Below are 15,188 nucleotides of genomic sequence, written 5' to 3'. Positions count from 1 at the left end.
TATTATGAAAGAATGGAAGATGTGTAGTACCTATAAGGCTATATCTAACATTAATATGTGAGCATAAAATATAAAATTAAAACGTGAAAAGAAATCGAAGTTAATTTATTGATGACTGGTAAATTGTATAGCAGTTATATATAACAGAATAACAGGTATTCAGTGCTTACACATTGTTACAATATTTTAGCTACATTCTGTTATAAAATACCCAAATGCATGATTCGCGCAGAATATCTTACCTTCTAACCTCTTTAGCATGGATACCGTGGCTCTATTATAATAATATATATTTATTAAAAAAACATTTGAATTTAAAATTATGAAGTACCTACGTAGCTGTAATAAAAAAAAATCATTAAAATAGATGTTATATTTTTTTTTTTGTATTCCCGGAAAACGATCCCATTTGTCGTAACCCTTTGTGAATTTTCAGGTACGTTCCCAGGAATTTCCGGGAGTGCCAACCGCTACATAAGCTACACATCTTTAGTGAAATGTAATTTATAAAATGAGTAGGTAACGAACTAAATAAAACGCTGAAATGAATAAAACACCTTTGTTTTATGTAAATTTTGTTCAATTAACAAAAATATAGTTTTTGCGGGAAATGGTCAGTTGTGGTAATATATAATAATTACAAGTGTATGAAAAAAAATTTCTGCTAAGATAGAAATTAATAATTCTATACTTCTATGGCTTTAATAAAAAATAATTAGTATATTTTTTTTAGTAACCATTAACATGGTATAAATTTAAAATATTATTATACTAAAATATTAAATATTTTACTATCAATTTTTCAGTCCAGAACATAGTTTTTCAATTACATTGTTTATTTACCTACATACATGAAGTTTATTGAAAAATATCAGACAAATTTTCGTATAGTAAATTATTGCTTCTTTAGCCTTAACTGTCTTAGTTTTATTTTTATTGTATGTCTTTATTAAAGTATTGCAGAAAAACTTGTACCTACTAATATATCATATAGTTTATTTTTTATTTATAATATAAACATGTAATGGATATTCACTATCGTTAAATCGTTCATTCAACAAATATAATATTAGGAATTATAAATTAGTTAATAATTTAGTTATTTAATATTTTACTAATTATTAATGTATTCTATTACCAACCTATTGTACTTGGATGAATAAAAAATATACATTTTGCACGACAATTTCATAAATACCTATTAAAAACTATAAAAATTCATTCACGTGGAATATACTAACTAGAAATGCGCACAAATTGTATACAATCTTCTAAAAATGTAAAAACGTATAAACTCCACATACAATTACGAGGTTATTTTATTTTGAACATTTATATTTTTATAAATATGACGTTAGGTATATATTTGAATCAAATTTAGTACATTTGTTGTATTGGCACATAAAAACATGAGCGATATTTTTTTTGTTCCCGATAACATAAAAATAATAAAAGCTTGGACCATAAAATATCGGATGTCCTAAAACTTTCGCGTTCAATGGCCATTAAAGCTTTTTTTCTTCGCAGAGGCGTAGCCACGGGGACAAATTACAGTCACGTTATTGTTACTGTACATTGTACGCCAAGCATCCCAGACCCAAGCGGATCGATGGTTGGAAAGTGGAATGGAATGCGGAAAAGGACGTTCGGGGATTTGCACTTAGGTGGCCAAACAATAAACCTTTTTCCTCGGCCTAATATTTTTAACCATAAATTATGAACATCATATTAAACATACTAAAACTAATGAATACATAAACGGCGTTAAGAATCATACGATCAGACAAACTTTCTAGTTTAATTTGATAGTATACCTACACGTTAAACTATAACATATTTTCTCACCGAGAATAAATCACGTGCCTAATCATTAAAAACTATTTACTACTAATATGAATAAAGTTATGAATATGACTAGGTAGTTAATTTAAAGGGAAATATTTAGTACCTTGTAGTATTATTATGGAAGATCAAAGTACTAAATGTGTGATATTTTATTTAGTAATGGTTTTAAATTAATGAATAAGTAAAATTAAGCAATAGTTATACAACCCAATTAGTGAGCGAAATTAAACTAGTTGTGTCCTACAACACCCAGTATTTGTTAAATATAATATTTTTTTTTGCAATAATTAAAGAGTCCTCAAAAAAGTTATTTCCTCAGGCCGTAAGAAAAACTGTAAATAACCGTTGTATCATTTTGAAGAAATTCGGCATATATAGTTTTAACTTTAAATCAAACTTCGATCAAAAAATATTTTTATTAGCAACGTAAAACAATTGATTATTGTTCTTTTATTGAATATAATAATACACTACTATTGTACGTTAAGGTCTACAAAGCGAGATGATTTTTACACAGTCTACACTCCATCGTATTTTTATCTTAAATATCAATAATTTAAATGAATTGATAAAAAATAAAGTATATACTTTTACTGCATGGTAAAATATTTATGAACGCTACACAATTATAAGTTTGTATGCCGGATAAAACCCATTCATTTTTATCAATTTTAATATTTTGTAAACTTTTGCAATAATTTTCTTCATTTTGCATAAACACTTTTATAATATAAAAACATTTCAAATATGAATTAATATATTTTATGATTTGATTTATATGAGTTTATCTATATAATATATAGGTACATTATAATATATATACCATTTTGTTTAAATTAAGGTTCAAGTAATCATTTAAAAAAATATTGGATAGGTAGGTAGGTAAATATATTAAATAATAAATTGAATTGTATATGTTGTTTCCTCGCTTTATATCCCATCTAATTATTTTTAAATTCATTTTTAACTAAAAGCCACTTTATAAATTCAACAATTAATATTAATTACTTTTTACATAATATTGTTAAATTCACTGTATAACTTCAATCGTATAACAAAATTCAAGAGTTGATTTATTGTTAATTTACTGCATATATATTATTACAGTCAGTTAAATGTACGTAATTATGCAGTTATACATTAACATTATCATAATTACTTATTTATGAAAATTTTTTGTAAATTTTATTCAATAATATAATAGTTCAATAGTATATACAATTATTAGTTTTAGTTATAATCAAAATTAAGTTATTGCAGTATTTTATATTAGGTCAGTGGGTACTAGTTTGAGCAATCACTGAGTAATATAATAGCTTTAACAATCTAAATAACACATTTCCAAATTATAAATAATATAATTATTATGGTAATTACTAATTATCCGTTTTTCATACAAATTTGTAGATGTATAATCATGTTCATACGTGTGTGTGTGCGTGTGTGCGTAAGTATTATACATTATGATGGGCATGTACGAACAATACAAACCGATATAATGATTAAGTTACACTAGTGGCCGTGTTGTGTTACTTTCATCCCAATAAAATATTTATAAGAAGATTAAGCTGTATTCGGACGTAAGTTATCCGTCATATAATACAGTACCTATATCAGTAGGTTATTGGAATTTTAAAAATGTTGTTATATTATTTTAGCGACACCTAAATTAGTCAAGAAAACTAATTAATATAAAGTCGGATATATTATAAAATGGATTATTATACTATGCATATACGTTTATATGAAAAGTTCTAATATTAAATAAATACATATAATATTTCAAACGCATATAATTTTCAATTGATTGCTGTTATTAGCTAAACATGTCTTCCAAATATAAAATTATAAATACTGACGAATATATAATAATTCATAAATATCATATTATAATATACAGTACACGACAATGTAATAATATTAATTTGACCATATTTTGTGAACAGTTATAAATTATTTTATTGTTTAGGTTTATTATAATTTAATATACATATGATAATATATATATATATATATATATATATATATATATATGTATGTATATATTATATAAATGCATCATTACACGTTAATAGAGTAAAATCAATTATAACTATAACGAATTAACTCGCCTATATTGTATAACCTTGCAGTAAATTATATTATGAGAAACAATGAAAAATGTGAACACAATTTTCCTATGTACATAATTAATCTCCAAATTGCATCCAAACTGATCGGATGCAATTAGTGTTCTGTTCTTATAAATTTGGAATACGGGCGTTGTTTGTATTATAAATCAACACAGTCAATACAGCAAGATACCGTTCAAAATCACCTAAACACTGATGTACTAAAATTGCCTATACATCACGCCGGTGTTGTGTAGTCAATTTAGTTATAATTATTAAACATTACTAAGAATAACAACATAATATTGTTTTCTCATCATTTAACCTTTAACCTAACAACATGGCTACATAAGTAGCCTTATTCTATTCTGTATTGATAATCATGCGATATTAAATTCCTTTATTTTAATTTGTGTTACTATAAAAATGATTATATATTTAATAATTCATGTGAATGTATGTGACATTTATTTTAACTTCAACACACATACACACAACACCATAAATCAAAATACAGCCCTGCTACTATTTAGTACATACTATTTATTATTAATTAAAAAGAAATAATTACTATCCTCGTGAAGTTTAATGATAAGACAAACATTTTTAACTTGAGTTCAGCATTTTATACGATTTTGTCAATTATACAACGACGACCAAGGAACACTTAAATCGTGCATAATACTCAAATGTTTAGTACCTACTTCATTAATGTACAGTTATATTCTTCAAAGAATTGTCAGTTAAAAGTGACTATTTAATTTAATTTTTTAATTATAAAATTTAGTATTATGTAATATATTTTATTATTTACAAAAAGCTTACACCAGAAGTATTGTTTAATGTATCAATGATTGAGATACTGTCATTTATACCACTTCAACGTAATAAACACAGCTACAATTAACATTAAACTGTTATGGTTTGGACAATGGATTTATGTTTAAAAACCATGTAAATATATTTGAAGCACTTAGAAAGAGAATAAAATGTTGTATGATGGAGAGAAGTTATTAAAAATTAACCCTTTAATTTATTGTTCATTTTTAGTGTGACTGGAAAATGAATAACAAAGTACAGTCCTCGTTGAAGGACTTTTTTTTATCGAATTTGTATACAGATATGTAAAAGTAACTATAAATAGATACCTATTTTCATTATAGCATGTTTAAATAAATAATCAACCTGGTTGATTTTTTTTTTATTGATCTCAAAAAAAAAACTAGCATCTGGGCACATTAGTTATAGTTAGGTATTTTACAGTTATTTACAGATATCCTTATTCTGGTTGATAAATTAGTTTAATGTGATTCATTCAGCTTTTATAAGTTTTTTACAATTTTTAATCGATGTCGATGATTTTATGACGATTACTTGACTATTTGCGAAACACAAATCTACATTATAATAGTTTGGTACTTATGTATACTGGTAACATGGTATAATACGTCATATGAATGAACAATACAAATAAAAATAACAAACTTAATATTGTACAAAAAAGTAAATATTATAATATTTACATATTATATTTACATTATACGACGAGTTTTTTGACCAATTTGAACAATTTAAAATTATAATGCTATTAACGGTAATCATGGTACTTATAATTGTAGTATTTATAGTGATATTCTTATTATTGGAGATATAATTTTGGCTGTCCACTTAAGCTATACTATTTACTATCAATAATTTATCAAGTATTTGGATCATAGATTTTTATACAATATACAATTGTTGTGTAAGGTGGTATGCTATTGTTCACAAAAATTCTGATAATATATGTTCTTCTTTGTACGTTGAGTATAGGTATTCCAAAGATATTTAACTTATCCTATTGAAATTTTACCAGTTATTTTTTTTTGATAAATTTTTACCCTAAGATTTGGAAAAAGCTCGGCAAAAGTGACCTTTGTTTCAGCTTGTTCTTTTTTGAACTCGGTCAGTGCGAGCTAAATACCATAATTCATAATCTATTACGAACACTATAACAACTAGAATTACGATACTGCGACAGTGTTTATACAATTTACTATCGACTTAAATAAATTGTCGTCGATTGCCCGTTTACGCGTTATCGTGGTCCAACACTATTCAGTATATGCTTATCTATGCCTTTTACTCAATAGTTTTATGACTACGACTAGTTGACATAAAATTAGAATTGTTATCGATCTTCCATTGGCGTGCTATCGGGGACCAGTAACCACATGATAAGTCATCCATGGACAGGCCATCCCTGATCCCTTCATGAAATGGGTTTTTGGGGAAATTGATTGTCGTATTTGGTTTTTTTTGAAAGTATATCTTTCGGGAAAATGCTCTATCGGAAAAATCAGTGGTAATCCATTGTAAAATTAGAAATATTTATAATTTTAAGCAATGAATGGTATTTGTATAACTTTGACTCAATCATTGTATCATTAGTTAATTGGTTTGACTACTGCTTATATTTTAGTAAGAACATTAATTGGCGTGGGAGTACAAAATTGTTTTTGAAAACATTTTATTTTTATTCTTTAGACTTTAATTTATTTTCAATCGATGTTATTCTATGTTTTTTTTCCCCAAGCGTCATGAAACGCAACAGACGCGGTTTGTTAGCGAGTTTTACCACGTCCATGGTACTTAGCTTATTATCAGCGCATTGCACACTACCCAAGATCGGCCAAGCTGATATTTCAGTTTCATCATTTTTTGGTTTACGCACGTGAAACATGACTTATCTTGTACGGTCTTCCACAGGTGCATCGTGTAATTCCATAACGTATTATTAAATAAAATTAAATAAAACGAACAATACCTCTAAAGTTTTACACTGTATAACATTACACAGTATATTCATAAAAAGTTTTATCGTATGATCTAAAAACTGGCTGATGGTATAAGCTATGACAAAAATCTAAGAATAAAGCATTCATGAGTTTAATAACTTAAACCAACCTAATGATGCTTGTTTAAAGTTTATACACAAATACATTAGTGTTTTTAATGAAAAATTATATGTCAGTAAACTAATATTTTATATTATTTATAATATATTATAATTACTAATTAGTACACTATAATTCTGAATAGAAAATGTTGTCTCTGAGTGATATTTAAAGGATTTTCGCTATTTAACCCATATAAGATTTTATATGTAAAAATTAAAATATTTTAGTGGTTTATTATTTTTATTTTGTGATTACTGTTTTGTTTTTGGCAAGGCTGGGCAAGTTAATGATTTTTTTAACTGAGTTAAGTTAAGTTAATATGCACCAATAACAAAAAGTTATAAGTTGAAAGTTAATTTAACTATAGGTAAACTCAGTTAAGTTAAAAGTTAATCCACACTTTTTGTTAACTTTTTATTAAGTTAAAAAAAAGTTAATTTTTTTATACAACGCTAGCGTACTTAATTTTTTTCCAACCCAAAACTAAATTTTAGGATATAGTATTAATACTTCATACAGTATTTCCATATAAGTTAGATTCGAATGATATACATTTTTAACTTTAATTAATTTACGATACATATTTTTTGATATGAAAACGAAATAGACTGAAATAGTGAAATATTATAAAATTAAAAACAAAATAAATTAACTTAACTTACCTACTTTTTAAAACGAAAAATTAACTCGTTAATTTCACGTTAATTTAGAAAGAAATTTAGTAAGTTAACAGTTAAGTTAATGAAAAGCCAAAAGTAACTAGTTAAGTTAAAAAGTTAAAATTAAATTAACTTTTTAACTTAACTTTAACTTTTTAACTCGTTAATGCCCAGCCTTGGTTTTTGGATGCACTAAAATATTTTTCATAATCATTATGATCATGATTATCAAAAATCAAAAACCGAGTTTAAATGGAAAAATGTGTTTTTTTTAACAAACATTATATTTTAAACAGTAGGTTGTACGTACCTATTTTATGTTAGTTATTGAATTGCATAATCACTTTGTTTTTAAGATGGCTATGAGGGGCTAAATAATACTTCACTGTATTTTATTCTGATTAATTAGAAACGGTAATAAAGTTTGTAATATGGCAATAATTATAAGGACTTATTAATTAAAATTAATTAAATGGAAAATATGATAAAAGGGATTAATTTTCACAAAGTTATCGAATATACGCATACCTGCAGAATATACCTGTAGTAACTATACTTAAATATAAATATAGGTATATGCAGTTAAAATTGCAACGGCTCAAAATAGAAAACTTTCTAGATGCCAATTACGTAATAACAAACCAATAAAAGGGGGGGGGGGGGAGGGAAGTAAGTAATTGCTCTGCTATACGGTATGTGTCGACTGTCGAGGAGTGGACCTCGTCCTTGATATGTCATCGAGTAAGTCATAGTCACGATAATGTATATTGACATGTTAAATTTGAATAAAATGATAAATCGTTGCATACAAAAAAACGATTATGAACGAACACGGTCTGTCAGCCTATATTACTAAATAATTTAGTGCTGGGCCGATATGCAAACTGATATCGGTTATCGGCCGATATTTGCAATATCGGTTTTATCGGTATCGGGTTTTTTTCAAAACCGATATATAAAAAAAAACAATTTATCATTATATGTATAATCTAATATTATCAGCTCTGCACGCGGTTACAACTGTAAACACTAAACGTATTTATATCCATATTGATGTTATCATGTTATGTAAGAATAGCAGTTTGCTGTGCAATTAGTTGTATATTCCTAAGAAAACATATTTTATTTTTTTTTTAAGACTTAGGCTAATAAAATGTATTATATAATAATAAATAATAATAATAATATTACTATTTAATAGTATTACTTAGTACTTATCGGTAAGTATTATCGGTTATCGGTAAGTATTATCGGTTATCAGTAAGTATTATCGGGTATTTTATAATATCGGTTCATGCGTTTGGATAAAAATTCAAAGTTTTGAATATATCGGTCATCGGTTTTAAATTTACATAACATATCGGGTTATCGGTTAAAAGTGATTTATTTAAAATGTATAATTTACCTTCGAGGTTATACAACATATCTTTTGTTTTATACATTATATATTACCAATACGACAGTTAAATATGTTCATTGTTTATCAAAAAAAATTTTTTTTTAATTTATGAACCAATAGTTTGAAACTTCAACAAATGAGTATAACAAATGTTATTGGGTACTTGTCTAAAAAAAATATATATAATCTGTGTTTGTTTGCTCAAGAAATTTTGTCTGTATATGAAGCTTATTCATTCGAATTTTCCACTACATTTCTCCCCACCAATTCTACAAAAATATTCAAACCATGATTATAAATTATAATATTCTGAAGGTAGGCGCTTGTTAATCGTTCCGTCTTTTACAGTTACTCGTCCTTTAACCTTTTACATAAAACGCCTTAAGTTTACTATATTTATTTTATATACCTATATTATAATATGTTTTAACTAAATAATGAAATCGTTTAAATAAAATACTTATACAGGTAATATTATATGGATACTCAAGGCTCGGTATTTATTTATAAGAAGTTGAAGATATGTTGATTTTAACTTCTAAGTTTGACATTTTATATTTCAGAAAAAATAGATATTCATTCTGAACTTTCTATTTTTTCTATTAGAAAACCAGATCGGTACTTTGGAAATAGTAAGATAACTAGAGCGGTTCAGTTACCAGTATTCATCCACGAATTTGGACATTCTTATCCCGAATAGAGTATATTATACAGGATAAGTTTGGACAAGTATTTTTAATTTCTTGTTATGAATGAATATACTCTGAATTAGAGTGGTAAAAGTAAAAATATTTCCGTTACTTTGTTTTGAATTATAATTAAGGATAATTATAATCAAAGAATATAACGGTCTAAGTTTTTTATATCAGTGCCTTCGGGTATGAGGGTAACACTTTACTCTGTCTTTAGAATCTACGGAATTTGTACACACAAGATTCGATGAAACTAATTAGTTGTTACTTTCTATACACATTTACAAAGAATCTCGGTTATTTTTTTTTCGTTAAGATTTTAATGAGTTGCATTCAACTTTGAATATTATTTAAGTTCTTAGCCGATTTCACATATCTGATTGCCTCATAGCACAGCTAACAAAAATACAATAATTTCAAAACGCGAAAATTGGTATGAATTCTAAGGAGTTCGATATAGGCATTGTCATTATTAGGCAATTTTCTATTTTTGTGAATGCGGGTCGTGTAAATGTGTGAGTAGTAAGTGATCATAAGTGTGAGTGACTGTGTATAAAATAAATAACGGAGTGCACCCGCACGTGTACGCACATGTTAGAAACTCAGCACTTTAAAATCTAATTACGAATGTGAATTTTAGTGAAACACTGAAACTAAGTTTCATATTTCCAATAATATAGCTTACTGAGTGACATTACATTAAAAACACCTATTATACAAATTGAAGAAAAGAAGTTCATCTAGGCTTGTATATGAGTCGATTTTCGATATTTTATTTTTAATGCCCAATATTTAGCTCTATAACTTGTGATATTTTACTTTTTGAATTTGAATTATTGAATTTAGTAATTAAATATCGAAAATTGAATTGTATATAGGCATAGATTAACTTTTCTTCTACAATTTTGATAATAGGTATATTTACTCTCTATCGCCCAATAAATCATATTATTAGAAATACAAAAATACATTTTCATAGAAATTTTCAATACTATTCATACCCCTTATAAATATAAGAATAATAAAAAGAAAAGATAATCGATCACCCAAAATTACAAGAAATATAATTAGAAGCAAAATAATATTTGTTCGATATTATTAACTTCATTTTGTGCACCTATCAAATAACGAAAAAAACATAGGTAAATCAAAAATATATGTTTATTTTTATAAAATATTGAATATTGCATAATTTAATACTTTTATATTCTTAAAAAACCTTTTAATATTTTTTAATCTTAAAAATACAATGACAAATGGCAATGTAAAAACATGTGTTGACGCATTGTATGATTTATATTTATACAATTATTGACACCATATGACTAGTAATAATATTTAAATATTCAAGGCTTTAGAAAATGATAATAAAGCTTATACTTTTTTATAACCATATTTAAATTATTTATTCTCCGTTTCTTACTTAACGGTTTTTATTAAAGCTTAATGAAATTAATTTTGAGAACTTCAATTAATTTACTGCAATACCATTGGGAGTAATAGACACTTGTAGAAACAGTTTTACCCAAAACATAACTATTGTTTGTTGATTTGACTGTAAATGTTATCATGGTTAACAGACGTTATGGGTTCTATAAATTAAATATTCAAGTCCAATCAACATTTCATCCAATGAAACATTTTGTTGAATTTTAATTTAATCTAAAATTTGTTTAATTCAATATTAACTTTTGTCTAATCAAATTTTCATTTCCTTTATTACATAAAATGGTCATGGTATAATTGAATGAATTGTATCCACGAAGAAAAATTAAAACCGATAGCTTCCTATTTTATTTGAAATATTTGTTTGTTTTTTCAATTAACTATGCATTATTATGTTTAAGTGAAATTTGTATTCTAAATCTTTCATCTTCAATTTGGTTGTTTTGTATTTTTAATTGGCAATAGATCTAGATATTAGATAAATCCTGATTTAATTATTTTCTTTATAATACCTACTCATAATATAATTTCTGAGTATATACTTAATATTTCTTTGATAAGTTATCAGTTATGTAATTATATGAAGTTAGTAAACAAATGTTTTATTTTTTTTATTTTTAAAAGAAATTTAAAATCTATACTTATTGGCACGTAAATGTGTAAATGCGAAGCAGATGAATATACATACAAGGTCGTAAGACAGTTAATTATTCAATCAATATAGAGAGAAAAATAAAAGTTTACAATTACTCAGATGTAAAACATGAAGTATTTTTTGGAAAGCAGCCACCCATTAGTGACACTTTTGTCATGAGGTGAAAAGTGAATTTAAAATAGAAATAACTTATTTTCTAACATATTTTATTGAACTAAGTACAGTTTGGACAAAAGCGTTTGGAAAACATTTTGTTTGACTTACCTATATTGTTTTACACCACCGTTTTCGATAAAGTTTTTTTAATAGTCATGCCAAAATTTAGGTTGGACAATTTTTTGTCTTAATAAAGCCAGTTTTTCTTCATCATATCAAATAGATGTATCTTATATCTGTACGGGGTTAAAGGATTATATCAAACATTTCATGAATAAAAAAATTGAAAGTTAGAAGTTGAAAATAGATTTTTTATGCATACCATGATATGCATAATACCATAATATGCATCTAGGAATAATAAATATACATTAACTCCATACATAATATATTCTACGTAATATGGTTTTAATAATACATTTAAACTTTTATGCATCAATCGAAGCTTTATAAATAATATGGAAAGCTGTAATAAGACGCAGAAAAAAATAGGAGTGACAAAGCTAGTAAGTACATCCTGCCGATCGCTCCCATCATTTACGCCTCTACTTTTAACATCTTAATGCCATTAATTTTTTTATGGTTTTTTTATTTTGTACAGAGCAATAAATGAATTGGATTTATAATGTTGTGAATTTTTTTTTGCGTATATAATGTGTTTATAATTGGTTCTTTAACTTTTTCAATTAATTTTTTTATTTAAAAGAATATTTACAATCTACGCTAATAGTGGCATAATAAGTAAATTATATGAATGACACAGTAAAAATATAAATATAAAATAAATATAAATATACTTGAAGACATGATAGAAGAGACAAACCTATTGGTAGCACCTCTGGTTCTTTAACTTAAAGGTTTATTTCTATTCAAAAGTTATATACAACTCATCAAAAGTAAAAAGGGGAGTTGGTAACCAGTCTGCTGTACAGTAGGTATCGAGTGTACCTTGTCATTGAGGAGTAAGTCAGTGTAATGTATGTGTTAAATTTAAATTAAATGATAAATCATTGCATACGAAAAACGATTCTGAGCGTAGACGGTCTGTCAGACTATATTACTAAGTATATTTTATGATATATTTATATCGCTATAAAAGTAATTTATTTTACATTTAGTAATAAAGTAGCTTGAATTAATTTTTGCTGAAAATATTGGACTTTAAAATGTCACTGGGTGTATAAAATATAAAGACATGCTTCAAAATTCTATAACCTAATAATCTATCAGGCAGTGGCGTTCTCATGAATTTTCAATGGGTTGAGAGGGGGGTTGTGGAACATATGTAGTGGGCTATCGTTGCAAAAAAAAATTGACACGTAAAAAACGACCCGTAGGTTTCTGCTATGCCCGGGTGGGGGATGGCGGCATATCTCTCCGGACACCGTGACTTTCCCGAAAAAAAACGCCGCCCGTGGGTGGGTGCGAACCGGCATCGATGCGCGTCGCAACCGACACCTTAGTTCGCTCGGCCACTCCGTCCCCCTATTATAATTTAAAGAGCATAATTATGGAATTTTAAGTTTTATAAAATCTCAACCATGGTAATAAATATAAGGACTCACGTGGATGATATTTAACGTCTGCCACATTAAAAATTATAGTTTCTCTAAAACCGGTTTTAACCATTATCCGTTTCCGAAAAAACTGATTAACAAGTATTAACGATTGATGGTAATCCATTGTGTTTAAGATATTTTTGAAGAAACGATTACCGGTTACCATAATATCAATAAAAACCGATAACTAGAGCCTATTACCGTTTTTTTTTTTTTTTGTAGCGGTTTTAAGCCCTGCTGGACTAAAACCAATACATCCATCGCTCCGCTCAGAATCTAAAATTCAAAACAATTATGCCCACATTTAATAGTTGTTTAATTTTCATGGCTGTACATTTTTCTGTACCGAACTATCAAAGCTTTTATTAATACCTTTAACATTTAATCGATGACTATTGTCCAAAAGAATGTTTTTATACAGACAAAACTTCTTTCTGTTTCTAATAAACTATAGGGGCGTACTAAAGTCAACAAAGTCATCACCGCTCAAAATCTTTTTGATATTCCTACATACATGACAAATCTCTGGTTAAAATGTAGGTATGAAGTATTTTATAAAACACTAAATCCGATATTTTTTTTTCAAAACATTATTTTATGATTTAAAATTCAAATTTTAATAAAAGTTATCAAATCACAATTATTTTCAAATAATTTTAGATATAATAATTTTAACGTCTAATTAATTATTTATAACCGTGCATATACTATGACAATTGTACTATTGACATTATTACAAGTTTCTTTGAAATGTAATAATGTTGAAAATACATAGGCAGTATATGCACGGTTTATCTGTATAAACCTATTTGAAGTTCAAATGTTAACAAAATTGAATATTTAAACAAAAAGTATGATTTTTCCACGAACGATTTAAGTTATTTTTTTTTCAATTCAAAAAACATTATCCGTAGCATGGACTTTAAACTTTTTTTGCCATTTATATAGTTTATTATTTTCTGACACAATGCCATTTTCAAACTAATCTGACTTAATTTTAAAATATTTATTCCGTGAAGCTATTCATACCGATCTATGGTACGTCGATAATGGAAATGACAATCGACAATGACAAAATGCATTCATAACCTACAATACAGAAGAAGAAAATCTCTGGGTTTTAAAAATTTTAAAGTTTTTTTTTTAATTTAAACAAATTGTACCTATTTAAGAAAAATTCAGCGTTATTGTACAAAATGATTACATAATATTATAATCGCATCGATAATATTTATTTTATTTGAAAATATATAATTGAATATCCATTTTTAGTTTTAATAGGTAACTAATATAGGTAATATTATGTATCCACCTATTCTTAAAATAACGTTGACGTTCAATTACGTTTATTTCAGATTATTTATTTTTATCTTTTCGTTTTTTCAACTTTCAGCCTCAATTTTATTTATTTAATTCAAAACTTTTGTACAAACTTAAAAATGTTGAACTTTGGTTAAGTTGAAACAAAAGTGTACGATCCCACACTATATACTTTACGGTACATGTTCCATTGCAATGTCTGGGTGTTGAACACTCGTCACACTTCATTCAACTTCTAAAATGATAGTGTTGTACAATTGTTCTTAATCTTAAAGGCTAAAGCTTTGATAAATTATAGCACTTAAAAAACAATCCTATGCTGAAATGTTACATAACGTTTTTGTTAATTTTTGTATTTAACTAAAAATTACAAGTTTATTTTGAATGTATATTGTAAGAATATATTA

This window comes from Metopolophium dirhodum, chromosome 6 (assembly GCF_019925205.1).
Source record: "Metopolophium dirhodum isolate CAU chromosome 6, ASM1992520v1, whole genome shotgun sequence".
In the NCBI taxonomy this organism is placed as follows: domain Eukaryota; kingdom Metazoa; phylum Arthropoda; class Insecta; order Hemiptera; family Aphididae; genus Metopolophium; species Metopolophium dirhodum.
This window is presented reverse-complemented; position numbering follows the sequence as displayed.